Raw genomic sequence first — 12554 nt, forward strand, 5'->3', positions numbered from 1 at the left:
ATATATATCCAGAATAACGTTTGACCAAATGTTTGGGCATCTCATGGCTCAGTCAAGTTAACACATAAAGTTAGCAATACTAGGGAATATCAGAAAGAAATAATCTATAGAAGAGTAACTGCCAAGTTGTAAATGTGAGACAAATACTATGTTCTAGAGGTACACATGCATAGTGACACGTGGGTCATAGAAATTGAGAATTGTTATGTATTTTACAGGAAAATATCCTTCTCAAGGTAGGGGGTATGTAGTATTTTTTGAAAGAACCACATTTCTATTTCATCAAGTTTGAAAGGCACTAACAAACACTCTCATTAAAGATAAATGCAAATGAATATTATCCTTGGAGATGCTTGTTTTCTATTGTCTTAATATTTAAATAAGAAAAAATCAGAAGTCAGGTAATCATAATCTTCCATTTTGACTCTTTTTTGAATCTTGAATTATTTAAATTATTTGATTTAATTCTACTTCACTCTTTTTTTTGAATGTTTATTTTTGAGACAGAGAGAGACAGAGCATGAACAGGGGAAGAGCAGAGAGAGAGAGAAAAACACAGAATCCAAAGCAGGCTCCAGGCTCTGAGCTGTCAGCACAGAGCCCGACATGGGGCTCGAACTCACGGACCATGAGATCGTGGCCTGAGCCGAAGTCGGACACTCAACCGACTGAGCCACCCAGGGGCCCCAATTCTACTTCACTCTTAAGTAATACTGCTACATGCAAGAGCAGATGACCAACTTATTTCAGCTAGCTATAAATGTGAACAAGAGGAAAGAACAAAATGTCTAGAGAGGAACTGAAGAGATGGTGTGTGTGTACAACCACTTCATCATTACTAATCCGACTAGTTCTATTTATCCAAAGTAATCTGTTAAGATGATTAATTATCAGTGATGTTTGATTCTGGTGTAAATCACTGCCTTGTACTTGCATATAATTTCTAACCCCAATTTAGTTTTCCTTCATATTGAGATTTTTGTCTAATTAGAGTTCTCTTGAGCTGCTATGGTGCAATCTCTAAGAAATACCTGAGATACATAATATATAATGAAATCATCATTACTTTTTAATAATAAAAATTTAAGTGATTTTAAAAAATTCAAAGTGTTTCAGGCTTCTTGGTGGATCAGTCAGTTAAGCATCTGACCTCGGCTCAGGTCATGATCTCACGGTTTGTGAGTTCGAGCCCCATATCAGGCTCTGCACTCTGAATGTAGATCCTGCTTAGATCCTGGTCTCCCTCTCTCTCTGATCCTCCCTTGCTCATTCTCTCTCTCTCTCTCTCTCTCAAAAATAAATGAACTTAAAAATAAAAAATTCCAAATAATTAAAAAAATGTAGAAACTATTTCTAGTTCAGTGATAAACCTGGAAACAAATTCTCGATTTCTCTCAATTGGGAGATGCATTTTGTGTCATTTATAGACATGTTGGCCCCTAATGGATGTTTCTCCCTTGCTCTTTGACTGATAGTGATCAATACTGAAGAGTGATGGCAGAGAAGATGGATAGGCTGCAGTGTCAGAATTAGTTTCCACTTACAACTAGACTCATCAGATTTTGTTGCTGGTTATCTAATTTACATCTCACTCTATTTTTTGGCTTTACTTCTACTCACTGCTTGGCTTTTATGCAATATTCAACCTGCATTCTCAGATCTGAATTTTCTTATTTCATGTGCCTGATTTCAGCCAACTTAATTCCTACTGGCACAGTATCTCTAAGCGCTGTTTCAGACTCCACATGACAATGTCTCATTCCCCACATCTTAAAGTTTATGCCACTATTGTGGCAATCAGTATGACTTGTAAAGTTCTGGGTTGAGAAAAACCAGCTAGGTTGTACTCATTTTTAAAGAAAACAATTTCTGTTTCCCCTTCAGGTAACCCCACATGATATTTTGCAGTCTTCAAGACTGAGCTGGCATAGTGATTGCATGACCCTGTGTCTGACAGGAAGAATTGACCTAGCAATGGGAAAGATACACCTGCACAGAGACTGTAACCTTCACCTAGAAGTCCCTCCCCCCCCAAAAAAAAGAAAACATCTAAAGAGAATAATGGTGATTTTCCCTTCAGAAATTGTGAATAATCCCAACTCTTAAGGACATGTGTATCTGGAAGTATGGTGAGATTTTTCTTGAACAATATAAAGCACTTAGAATTTGGCACAGTGGCATTCAATAAGATATCATTATTCTTTTATTATTTTCCCAGAACTGCACATACAACTAGAATGAAAGAGATGTGCCAATCTATTGGTATACATTAATTGGTTCAGAGTTGGACTTCATAGGTATACTATATGAATACCTCTGTTAGAAGATAGAGCAAAAGACTGAATAGAACAAAGAATCACATTCTTGGCACGTGGCTCTGAAAATGTGCTCATTCATCCATTTATCTGTTCCTTTGTGCCCTACTCCATCAACTCAGTAGATACTTAATGAGCACTTTTATTTTAGAAATACTTAAGTGAAGAAGAAAGATGTGACCCCTTTTCTCTTCATTTTATACTACAGGAGAAAACATACTACTTTCAGTTGACTATTGAAGAAGGTGATTTTTGTCTTAAAAATGGAAACAACCATTAACAATTTTTTCTCATTATCCAGTCTATCTGAATAAGTAGGAATTAACTAGCAACTAAGTAAGAGAGGTATAAAAAAGCATTCCAGGAAGAAAAAAACTACGTGTTTAAAGGCCTTGAGCTGAAAAAGGAGTATGATATTGTTTAGAAATGGAAAAAAAGAAGGGTGAGAGAGGAGGAGGAGGGGAAGGCACACAAAGAAGAAAAGGTAGAGCAGCATGAAATGAAGCGAGTTGAAGAGGCAGGTGCCACATCCTGCGTGTTCCGATAGGCCATACTTGGGACTAGAAGATAGATCATTGAAAAATGAAAACACGAGATTGATATCACCATATTTCTTTCAAATAATTCCATCTTTTCCATTTCATTCTGTCTCTCACACACAAACTCAGCCTTTCACTGTTTTGCTCAAAAATTTCCATTAAGACTCAGACCTACAGGTGGCAGTGCACCAGTGGCAATGAACATTTGTAATGCTGAATAGGTGCTGGAAGTTTCCAGTGAGCCATTGACAAGAGGAGGGAAGTGAGGAAACTGGTATAGATAGTCAAGAGAGAAGTGGATAGCTGGTTTATGTGGCAAGAAACAGGAGCGAGAGATTGGTTGATTACATAGCCTCAGTGAGAAAGGAAGTGTAACATATCAATTCCTACTCCTCTTTGCAAAACATAGGACTTGGCCACATTCATTTATTGACATTTAATTTGTTTTATTGTTGAGACCTATTTTACTTCATCTTCCTCTTTTTATTTTTTTTATTTATTTATTTTTTCAACGTTTATTTTATTTTTGGGACAGAGAGAGACAGAGCATGAACGGGGGAGGGGCAGAGAGAGAGGGAGACACAGAATCGGAAACAGGCTCCAGGCTCTGAGCCATCAGCCCAGAGCCTGACGCGGGCTCGAACTCACGACGGCGAGATCGTGACCTGGCTGAAGTCGGACGCTTAACTGACTGTGCCACCCAGGCGCCCCCATCTTCCTCTTTTTATATGTCAATTTAGTTGAAGTTCTTTTCTTGCAACCAAAAGATCTCTCACTTAAAAAAAATTAAATGGATTTATTTTTATCACCAGAATTTTTCATTTTTAAAGTCAAATGTTGTATTTCCAATTTTTCCATTATTTCTGCAAGGTTTTTGCTAATATTCTTTACTCTTCATTTTCAGGACAATATAGAGGGGATATTAGAGACCAGGTCTTGTATATAATTCTCCTTTAAGACAGGAATATTTTTCTATTTGTAAATGAAAATGGTGGAATTGAAAAAATTGGATATGGTCTGATAACATAGCAGAATACTGTTTCTGATTTTATAGTAACCTTTAAATCAAGTGAAGATGTTATTTAAATGGGAAAAAAAAAGAGGCAAATATGGTGAAAGATCCAAGTTTTCATACAGAATAAAAATAAGATTGAATATTAAATGCATTTATTTTAAGAGATACTTAGAGACACACATGTTAGATAATTTTAAATAGTACAGTGCAGCCATTCTAAACCTGGTGAGCATGCCAAAATTGCCAAATTTATTTTTTCTATTCTGTATGAAAAGGACATATTTGAATTTGATCCCGAAAGTACTGACTTAGACTCTTTGGGGATTTGGTACAGTAGTGATATTGCATGCAGCCATTGAGAATAGAGCAGAAAGAGTAACAGATGAATGATTTAAAAATCTCAAAATTCACAGTGAATAATTATGTGACCACAGGAATATTCCCAATCACACAGGACCACAATTCCCACAACTGTGCAATAAGGAGAGCGATTTGTGACAGGGAAAGATCTTGAGCCTTCTTCCTCAACCTTCCCTGCATCTTTAAAACCTGTCTTACTGAATTGTATCGTTTCCCAGGTATTTAAGAAAAATACAAAATCAAAACCTTAGATGTCATCTTCCTTCTCTTACATTTTTGTTGCACATATTTGTGTTATATAATACATACTATGAGATATAAGGAGATGTGGTGTTAAAATGTCAATATTGTGCAATTTAAAAAAGTTTCTCAGGGCGCCTGGGTGGCGCAGTCGGTTAAGCGTCCGACTTCAGCTCAGGTCACGATCTCGCGGTCCGTGAGTTCGAGCCCCGCGTCGGGCTCTGGGCTGATGGCTCAGAGCCTGGAGCCTGTTTCTGATTCCGTGTCTCCCCCTCTCTCTGCCCCTCCCCCGTTCATGCTCTGTCTCTCTCTGTCCCAAAAATAAATAAACGTTAAAAAAAAAGTTTCTGTAACATTTTTATTCATTTTTGAGAGACAGAGAGAGACAGAGTACTAGCAGGGAAGGGGCAGAGAGAGAGGGAGACACAGAATCTGAAGCAGGCTCCAAGCTCAGAGCTGTCAGCACAGAGCCTGATGTGGGGCTCAAACCCATGAACTGTGAGATCATGACATGAGCTAAAGTCGGGTGCTTAACTGACTGAGCCACCCAGGTACACCAATATTGTGCAATTTTAAATTGCCTACTAAAAACAACAGCAACAACAACGATAACAACAAATAATCCTGGAAATTGATGCTTATTGATTTAACCTCAGAAGACCAAATTTCTAGGCTCAGAAAACCCTTACAGGGGAGCCTGGGTGGCTTAGTCGGTTGTGTCTGACTTGGGCTCAGGTCATGATCTCACTGTCTGTGAGTTAGAACCCTGAGTCGGGCTTTGTGCTGACAGCTCAGAGCCTGGAGCCTGCTTCAGATTCTGTGTCTCCCTCTCTCTCTGTCCCTCCTACGGTGTGCTCTCTCTCTCAAAAACAAATAAACATTTAAAACAATTAAAAGAAAGAAACTCTGGGGTATAAGGAGAAACAGACTTAGGTGATCAATTAGAGATTTTCAATAGGGATACATTTATTTGATTAAGGGATAGAAATTACCTAAGTCTCCAAGTACATTCCCTACAATGACCAAACATGACAAACATGAACTCAAGTCAGGATTACAAAGAGAAGATTAGAAGGAAATTTAATTTTGATCCATTTTGTGGCTGTTCGTAAAACGAAACATAATACATTGTTTTGACCGAAAACTGTGTCATTTAATGATCATTTATACAGTCTCTCATCCTGTGTACTGCCATGTTCATAATACATCAAACAGAGGTTTTAGTATGTTTTTATTCTTCTACATGATGTTTTAGGTGTAGGTAGATAGATCTGCTATGAAAATTTGGTATGCAAAAGAAACAAATGGTTACTTGAATAAATTTGAAGGAATATCAATATATCATTGTAATCGAAAGAAACAAATATTCTATAAAAATTGTAGAATGAAAGTAATACTAAAAGATACCAAAATGTAAGAGAGTCAGGAAATTGTATTGTTTTTACACCACACCTTCCATTTTTTAAACTGAACTTGATTGTGAAATGATTTTCTTAAAATTCACACATTTTAAGTGAATAAGTCAATGACTCTGATGAATGTACACACCCGTATAACTGTCACCCTGATCAATATTAAGAATATTTTTAGCTCCTTAGTCCCCTTGGGGCCCTATTAAGTCAATAGCCTTTACCTACCCACAACCAACCCCAGGCAACAGATAAACTTATTTTTATCATTGTAAAAGACTTCTGCCATTTCTAGAATTTCAAATAAATAGAAGCATACAGAATATATCATTCTGGGACCATTTTGTTATTTCTCTCTGCAAAAGTTTGTAGCATTCATTTGTGCTATGACCTGTATCAGTAGTTTGTTTCTTTTTATTTTTCAGTAGTGTTTTTTTTAATGAATATAATACAATTAGATTTGTTTATTCTTCTTATTCATAGAAATGCCCATCATTCCCAAGTTAGGGCCATTATGAACCTTAAAGAAGCCCAAAACAATTTGCAAGGATTTTTATGATAGTACTTTCTCTCTTCGATAAACACTTAGGAATAAATCATGTAGGTGAATTTTTAGTTTTATAAGATTGCCAAACTTGGCTTCCAAGTTTGACCAACAATGTGTTCCACATACTCGCCTAGCACTTGGTATTGTGAGGCTCTTAAATTTTAGCAATTCTAAAGGCTTTAATTTTTCATTTCTTAGTATTCTAATGATGTTGAATACATTTTTTAGTAAACACTTAATTTTAGAACAATTTTACATTTATAAAAAAATTGTGAAGATTCGTGTAGGGTTGTCTCATATACTGCACACTGTTTCTCCCATTATCCAGCATTAATGTGATAGTTGGTATAGTACACAAATGGATATTGACACATCACTAAAGTCCATACATCATTCATATTTTCTTAGTTTTTTCCTAACATCCTTTTTCTTTTCCAGGATCCCTATTAAGATATCACATTTTATTTAGTTGTCATGTCTCATTAGACTCCTGTTGACTGTGACAGTTTCTCAGACTTACTTTGTTTTCGATGACCTTATCCATTTTGAGGAGCAGTGGTCTGGCATGCTGTAGGATGCCCATTACTGGAATTTATCTGATATTATGGTGAGACTGGGAATATGAGTTATTGGAATAAAGATCACAGAGGCAGTGCCATTTTCATTACATCATATGAAAGGCAAGATCTATCAACATAATTTATGACTTGATTTTGACGTCGAGCACCTGGTTTAGATAGTACTTCTCAGATTTCTCCACTGTAAAGATATTCTTCCCTCTCCCTTTCCTTTGCTCTCCTCTTTGGATACAAATTGATAGATTGAGCCAACCCAGAAGAAATGGGGAGTTAAGCTGTCAGTCCTTCAGGAGGTAATGTGTGCCTGAATTATTTAAAATCTCAGCCTGGGAGATTTGCATTTTCATCCCATTTATTAATTTATTCAGTTAATTATTCATGTCAGTATAAACTCATGGACATTTATTTTAGACTTTAGGTTACAATCTTATACTATTTTTTTTTTTTGCCCTAATTGTTTCAGCTTTGGCTACTGGGAGTTCTTTCAGTTGGCTCTTATGTACTTACAGTATCTTTGATGGATTTTTTTTTTTTTTTAGTATAGTTGACACATAATGTTACATTATTTTCAGGTATACAAACACACCTTTGTATTGTATACAATACAACACCTTTTATTCCCATGACTGATTCATTCCATAACTGGAAGCCTGTGTCTCCCCCTCCCCTTTGCCCATTTTGTCTTTACCTCCTCATCATTCCCCTTACCTTTCCTAAAGCCACAGTGCACAACTTGTTATTTTTGCTTCAAATATTTGAATGAAAAACCTCATATCATGATTTTTTTCTTTTGCAAGACATCTGTTTTCACCTTGTTCAAATGTAAATGTTCCCTCATGCTTTTGAAATAAATTTCCTTTTGTAATTAAAAATAAAATGAATATGGCTTGATAGCTCATATCTTTTTTTTTTAATTTTTTTTCAACGTTTATTTATTTTTGGGACAGAGAGAGACAGAGCATGAACGGGGGAGGGGCAGAGAGAGAGGGAGACACAGAATCGGAAACAGGCTCCAGGCTCTGAGCCATCAGCCCAGAGCGTGACACGGGGCTCAAACTCCTGGACCGCGAGATCGTGACCTGGCTGAAGTTGGACGCTTAACCGACTGTGCCACCCAGGCGCCCCGATAGCTCATATCTTTTTATCATTGAGTAATATTCCTTTGTATAGGTAGAACACAGTTTTTTTTTTTTTTAATTTTTTTTTTTTTAACGTTTATTTATTTTTGAGACAGAGAGAGACACAGCATGAACGGGGGAGGGGCAGAGAGAGAGGGAAATAGAATCGGAAGCAGGCTCCGAGCCATCAGCCCAGAGCCCGCCGCGGGGCTCGAACTCGCGGACTGCGAGATCGTGACCCGAGCCGAAGTCGGACGCTCAACCGACTGAGCCACCCAGGCGCCCCAGAACACAGTTTTTTAATTCACCTATTGGAAAAACATATTTGTTATTTTCAGTTTTGGCAATTGTGAATAAATCTTTTATAAATATTCATGTTCAGGTATTTTGCATAAACATAAATTTTCAAGTAAATTGGAATATACCTAGAAGTGTAATTGTTTGGATTGTATGCTAAAACTGTGGCTTCATAAGAAGCTGCCAAATTAGGTTCTAATTTGGCTGCTGTGTATATTTGCATTTTCATCAGCAGTGAATGAGAGTCCTGGTACTCAGCCTTTTTGCCAGTATTTTGAATTTCCGGGTTTTCATTTTTTTTTTTTTTTTTAATTTTAGCCGTGCTAATAGGAATGTAGTATTATCTCATTATTTTGATTTCCAGTTACCTGATGACATGATGTTGGTCATCATTTCATGTGGTTATTTGCTATCTTTATATCTTCCTTCATGAGTTGTTTGTTCACATATTTTCCCCATTTTTTAATTGGGCTATTAAGTTTTAAGAATTCTCTCTATAGTTTGGATATGCTTCCATTGTCAAATGAGTGTTTTACATATATTTTCTCCCACTCTGTGCCTTGGTTTTCATTCTGTTAAATGTGTCTTTCATACATTAGATAGATTATTAAACTTTTACTGAAGTCTAATTTATCAGTTATTTCTTTCATGGATCGTATTTTTGTTATTTTATCCAAACACTTATCCCTTAACCCAAATTTACATAGATTCCCCTTCCTTTTTTTCACTGGACATTTTATACACTAAATTTATATTTAATTTAATGATTCCTTTGAGCTACTTTTTATGAAATATATATATATATATATTTGTATTTAGATAACTAATTATTCTACTTCTGCTTATTTAAAAAATATATCCTTTGTTCATTAAATGGTTCTTGCTCCTTTTCCAAAGATTAGTTGTGTGGGTCTATTTCTGGCCTTAGTATTCTTTTGAGCAAATTAAGCTACATGTCTCTATTTTTGCCAATACTATTCTGTCTTGATATTTTACATTTTCGTAGTAAGTCTTACAGTAGGGTAAAATCTGTCCTCGAGCTTTGTTGTTGTTGTTTCTCTTCTTTCCCTTCCCCCTTCCTCTTCTTCCTCCTCTTCTCCTTCTGTTCCTTCCCTTTCTCCTTCTTTTTCTTCTCCTCCTCTCCCCATAGTGCCTGACAACCACCATTCTATTCTGTGCTTCAATGAGCTGGTCTACTTTAGATACCTATGCAAATGGAATCATGCAGTATTTGTCTTTCTAGAACTGTGTTATTTCATTTAGCATAGTGTCCTCCATGTTCATCCATGTTATTGCAGGTGGCAGGATTTCCTTCTTTTTTCCAGCTGAATGATATCTCCTTGTTTGCATATACCATATTTTCTTTACTCATTCATCTGCTGATGAATAATGATGAACTGCTGCTGATAAACTATAATAATGGATTTAATTATGTCTCTTTGCAAGTCCGTAAGTTTTGCCTCACATTTTGATGTATTGTCATTGAGTGGAAACACCTTATGGATCTTTACGTATTTGAGAAATGACCCCTTTATTGATATGTATATCACTCTTTAACACTGATAGTCTTCCTTGTTCTAAAGGCCGCTTTGTCTGAAATTACTATACCTACTCCAGCTTTCTTTCCATAGTCTTAGCGTGATATGTCTTTCTCTGTCCCATCTTTAAATTGTGTTTAGTATTGTCTTTTAGCATGGCACAATTCTTTTTTGAAAGTCAGATATGATGTATGAAGAAATGGGAGCTTATCAAAGTAAATAAGGTATTTTAATATGAAGCTTTTTGTTAACCTGGCTAGGAAAAATCCTCCTTATATATAATTTGGGCTTTGGATATCTTTCCACAGTGAGCCACTGCTCGTATTCTGGAGCTCTATTAATGTGGTGGTAATGTGTAGGTGGAGGCACAATGTTCCATGATCCTCTGATTAAGTCTCAAATCTTTTAATGAACTGTGTCCCTGATCTATGACATTTAATATGTGTTTCTCGGCTTCCTCCTCACCCCTTTAGATGAGGCAGGAAGACTAGAGGTGGTAGAGTTTAGTAATTTTCATTCTATGAGGTTGGATGAGACTCTGCCTAAGCCTGTCTTTTCCACCCCTAAGGAAGCAATCACTATAGAGTGCACCCTAGGCATATTTAAAAATGGTTAATTTCCCTCTCCCTCTGACAGAAATAAGAGTTTTTCCCTTTGCTTTTTCACAGGAGAACCTGGTGTTGTTCTTGAAGTTGTGCTTTCCTAAGAATAGGACCCTAAGAGTTTCTCAGTCTTCAACAGTCAACACTGCCTCCAGTAATTCATCAAAGTTACCATTTACTGTATGGCTCTAGTGGTTGGCTCCAGGTAAGATCTTAGGTGGGACTTTCTTTCTGTACTCATCTGTCTTTCCAAATTTGTTGTAATCATGAAAGTGACAGTCTCCAATTCTTTATATTTCAAAGCTGAATCTGGAACTCCTTACTGAACACACTTTCATGGACTTATTGAACATTCATATGTTTACTTTTGTCAGTGTGCAAGTATTTTGCATATTCTAGTAGTTTTTATCTTTCTCATTTTCAGTTGTGTTTTTACATAATCTGTATGCACTTTCTTTGCAGATATGTGTGCTGTGAATAATGTCTCCAAGCATATGGCTTATGTGTTCATTTTCTGAACAGTGTCTTTTGCTGAAAGTTCTAATTTTATGTAGTCCATATTATTAAACTTTTTTGTTTGTTTTTATTATTTTTTTAGCTTAAGAAAATCTTGCCTATTCCCAGTTGATACAATTCTCTCCTGTATTTTATTCTAGAATTATGACAGTGTTATGTTTTACACTTAAGTCTGTGATATACTTCAAATCAGTTTTATGTAAAATGTGATGGTGAGGAAAGCATTGGGGTTCATTTTGTTTCCATAATATACCCCGTACTTTAAGCACAGCTTCTGTCAAAAGTCAGTTGATCATATAAGTATTAAAAACATATTAGTAATTTTTTCACTGTTTTTGTCAAGAATGAAAACAAAATCAGTAAACATTTTACTTATTACTACTCATTTTCACATAACAAATTTCACAATCTATTATATATCATATAACATAATTATATTTTACTCCTTTCTGTTGCCACCAACACTCTTACAGGGCTAGATCTCCTTGCTTAGAACATTTGGAATCTGGCTTTTGCCACCTACATTTTACTGAACTTGGATTTAAAATGTTATCATCTAACAGTAGGAAATTCTGGTTTTCTCATGAGTGTTTACTTAATCTTTGTACCTGTTTTTAGCCTGTTGTTTATCTGTCTTTTAAAGAGTTGTTCTTCCTTAATTTTGGTTACCATGCTCTTCTTTCTTATTTCTTTATCTGTGAATTTTCTCTGGTTCCAGTTATTGCAGATCTCAGAATACAAACCTTCTTCAACAGTGTGTGGGCAGTTCTCTAGCCTTCTATTCCTATGCCAACAATCCTTATTTTTGTGTTGTCTTTTCTCTGCAGTTCTTATTGCTAATATGCACTTTTATGAAGACATTTTCAAGCCTGTGACACTAATTTTATCAAATCCAGGTCTTCACCTAAAATGAATTCCTGGATATTTACACTTGATCCTTCCATACCCAAAATTAGAATAAGGATTCCCACCAAATGATACATAATGTTTCAAACTCTTTAATGCAATTAATTTCAGTTATAGTTCTACATTTTTTGCTCTCCTTTTTTTTAATGTTTATTTATTTTTGAGAGAGAGAAAGAGAGAGAGGAGAATGGGTGGGGGAGGGGCAGAGAGAGAGGTGGACAGAGGATCTGAAATGAGCTTTGCACTGACAGCAGAGAGCCTGATGTGGGGTTTGAACTCAGGAACTGTGAGATCACTACCTGAGCTGAAGTTGGATGCTCAACCCACTGAGCGACCCAGGTGCCCCTTTGCTCTCCTTTTCTAAGAATATGAAATGTAGTACAAATCTGCTCACTATATCAACAGATATTGTTTTACTTTTTTATGAAAAATTTAAATTCACAGTTATGAAGATAGTATAATAATCTTCTCTATATCTATTATTACAGTTTCAGCAATTATCAGCATTCTTTCATTATTTACAATCTGTACCTTCACACCTGCACTCTTAATTATTAATAATATAATTATTAAT

The sequence above is a fragment of the Prionailurus viverrinus genome, chromosome A2, assembly GCF_022837055.1.
Source record: "Prionailurus viverrinus isolate Anna chromosome A2, UM_Priviv_1.0, whole genome shotgun sequence".
In the NCBI taxonomy this organism is placed as follows: Eukaryota; Metazoa; Chordata; class Mammalia; order Carnivora; family Felidae; genus Prionailurus; species Prionailurus viverrinus.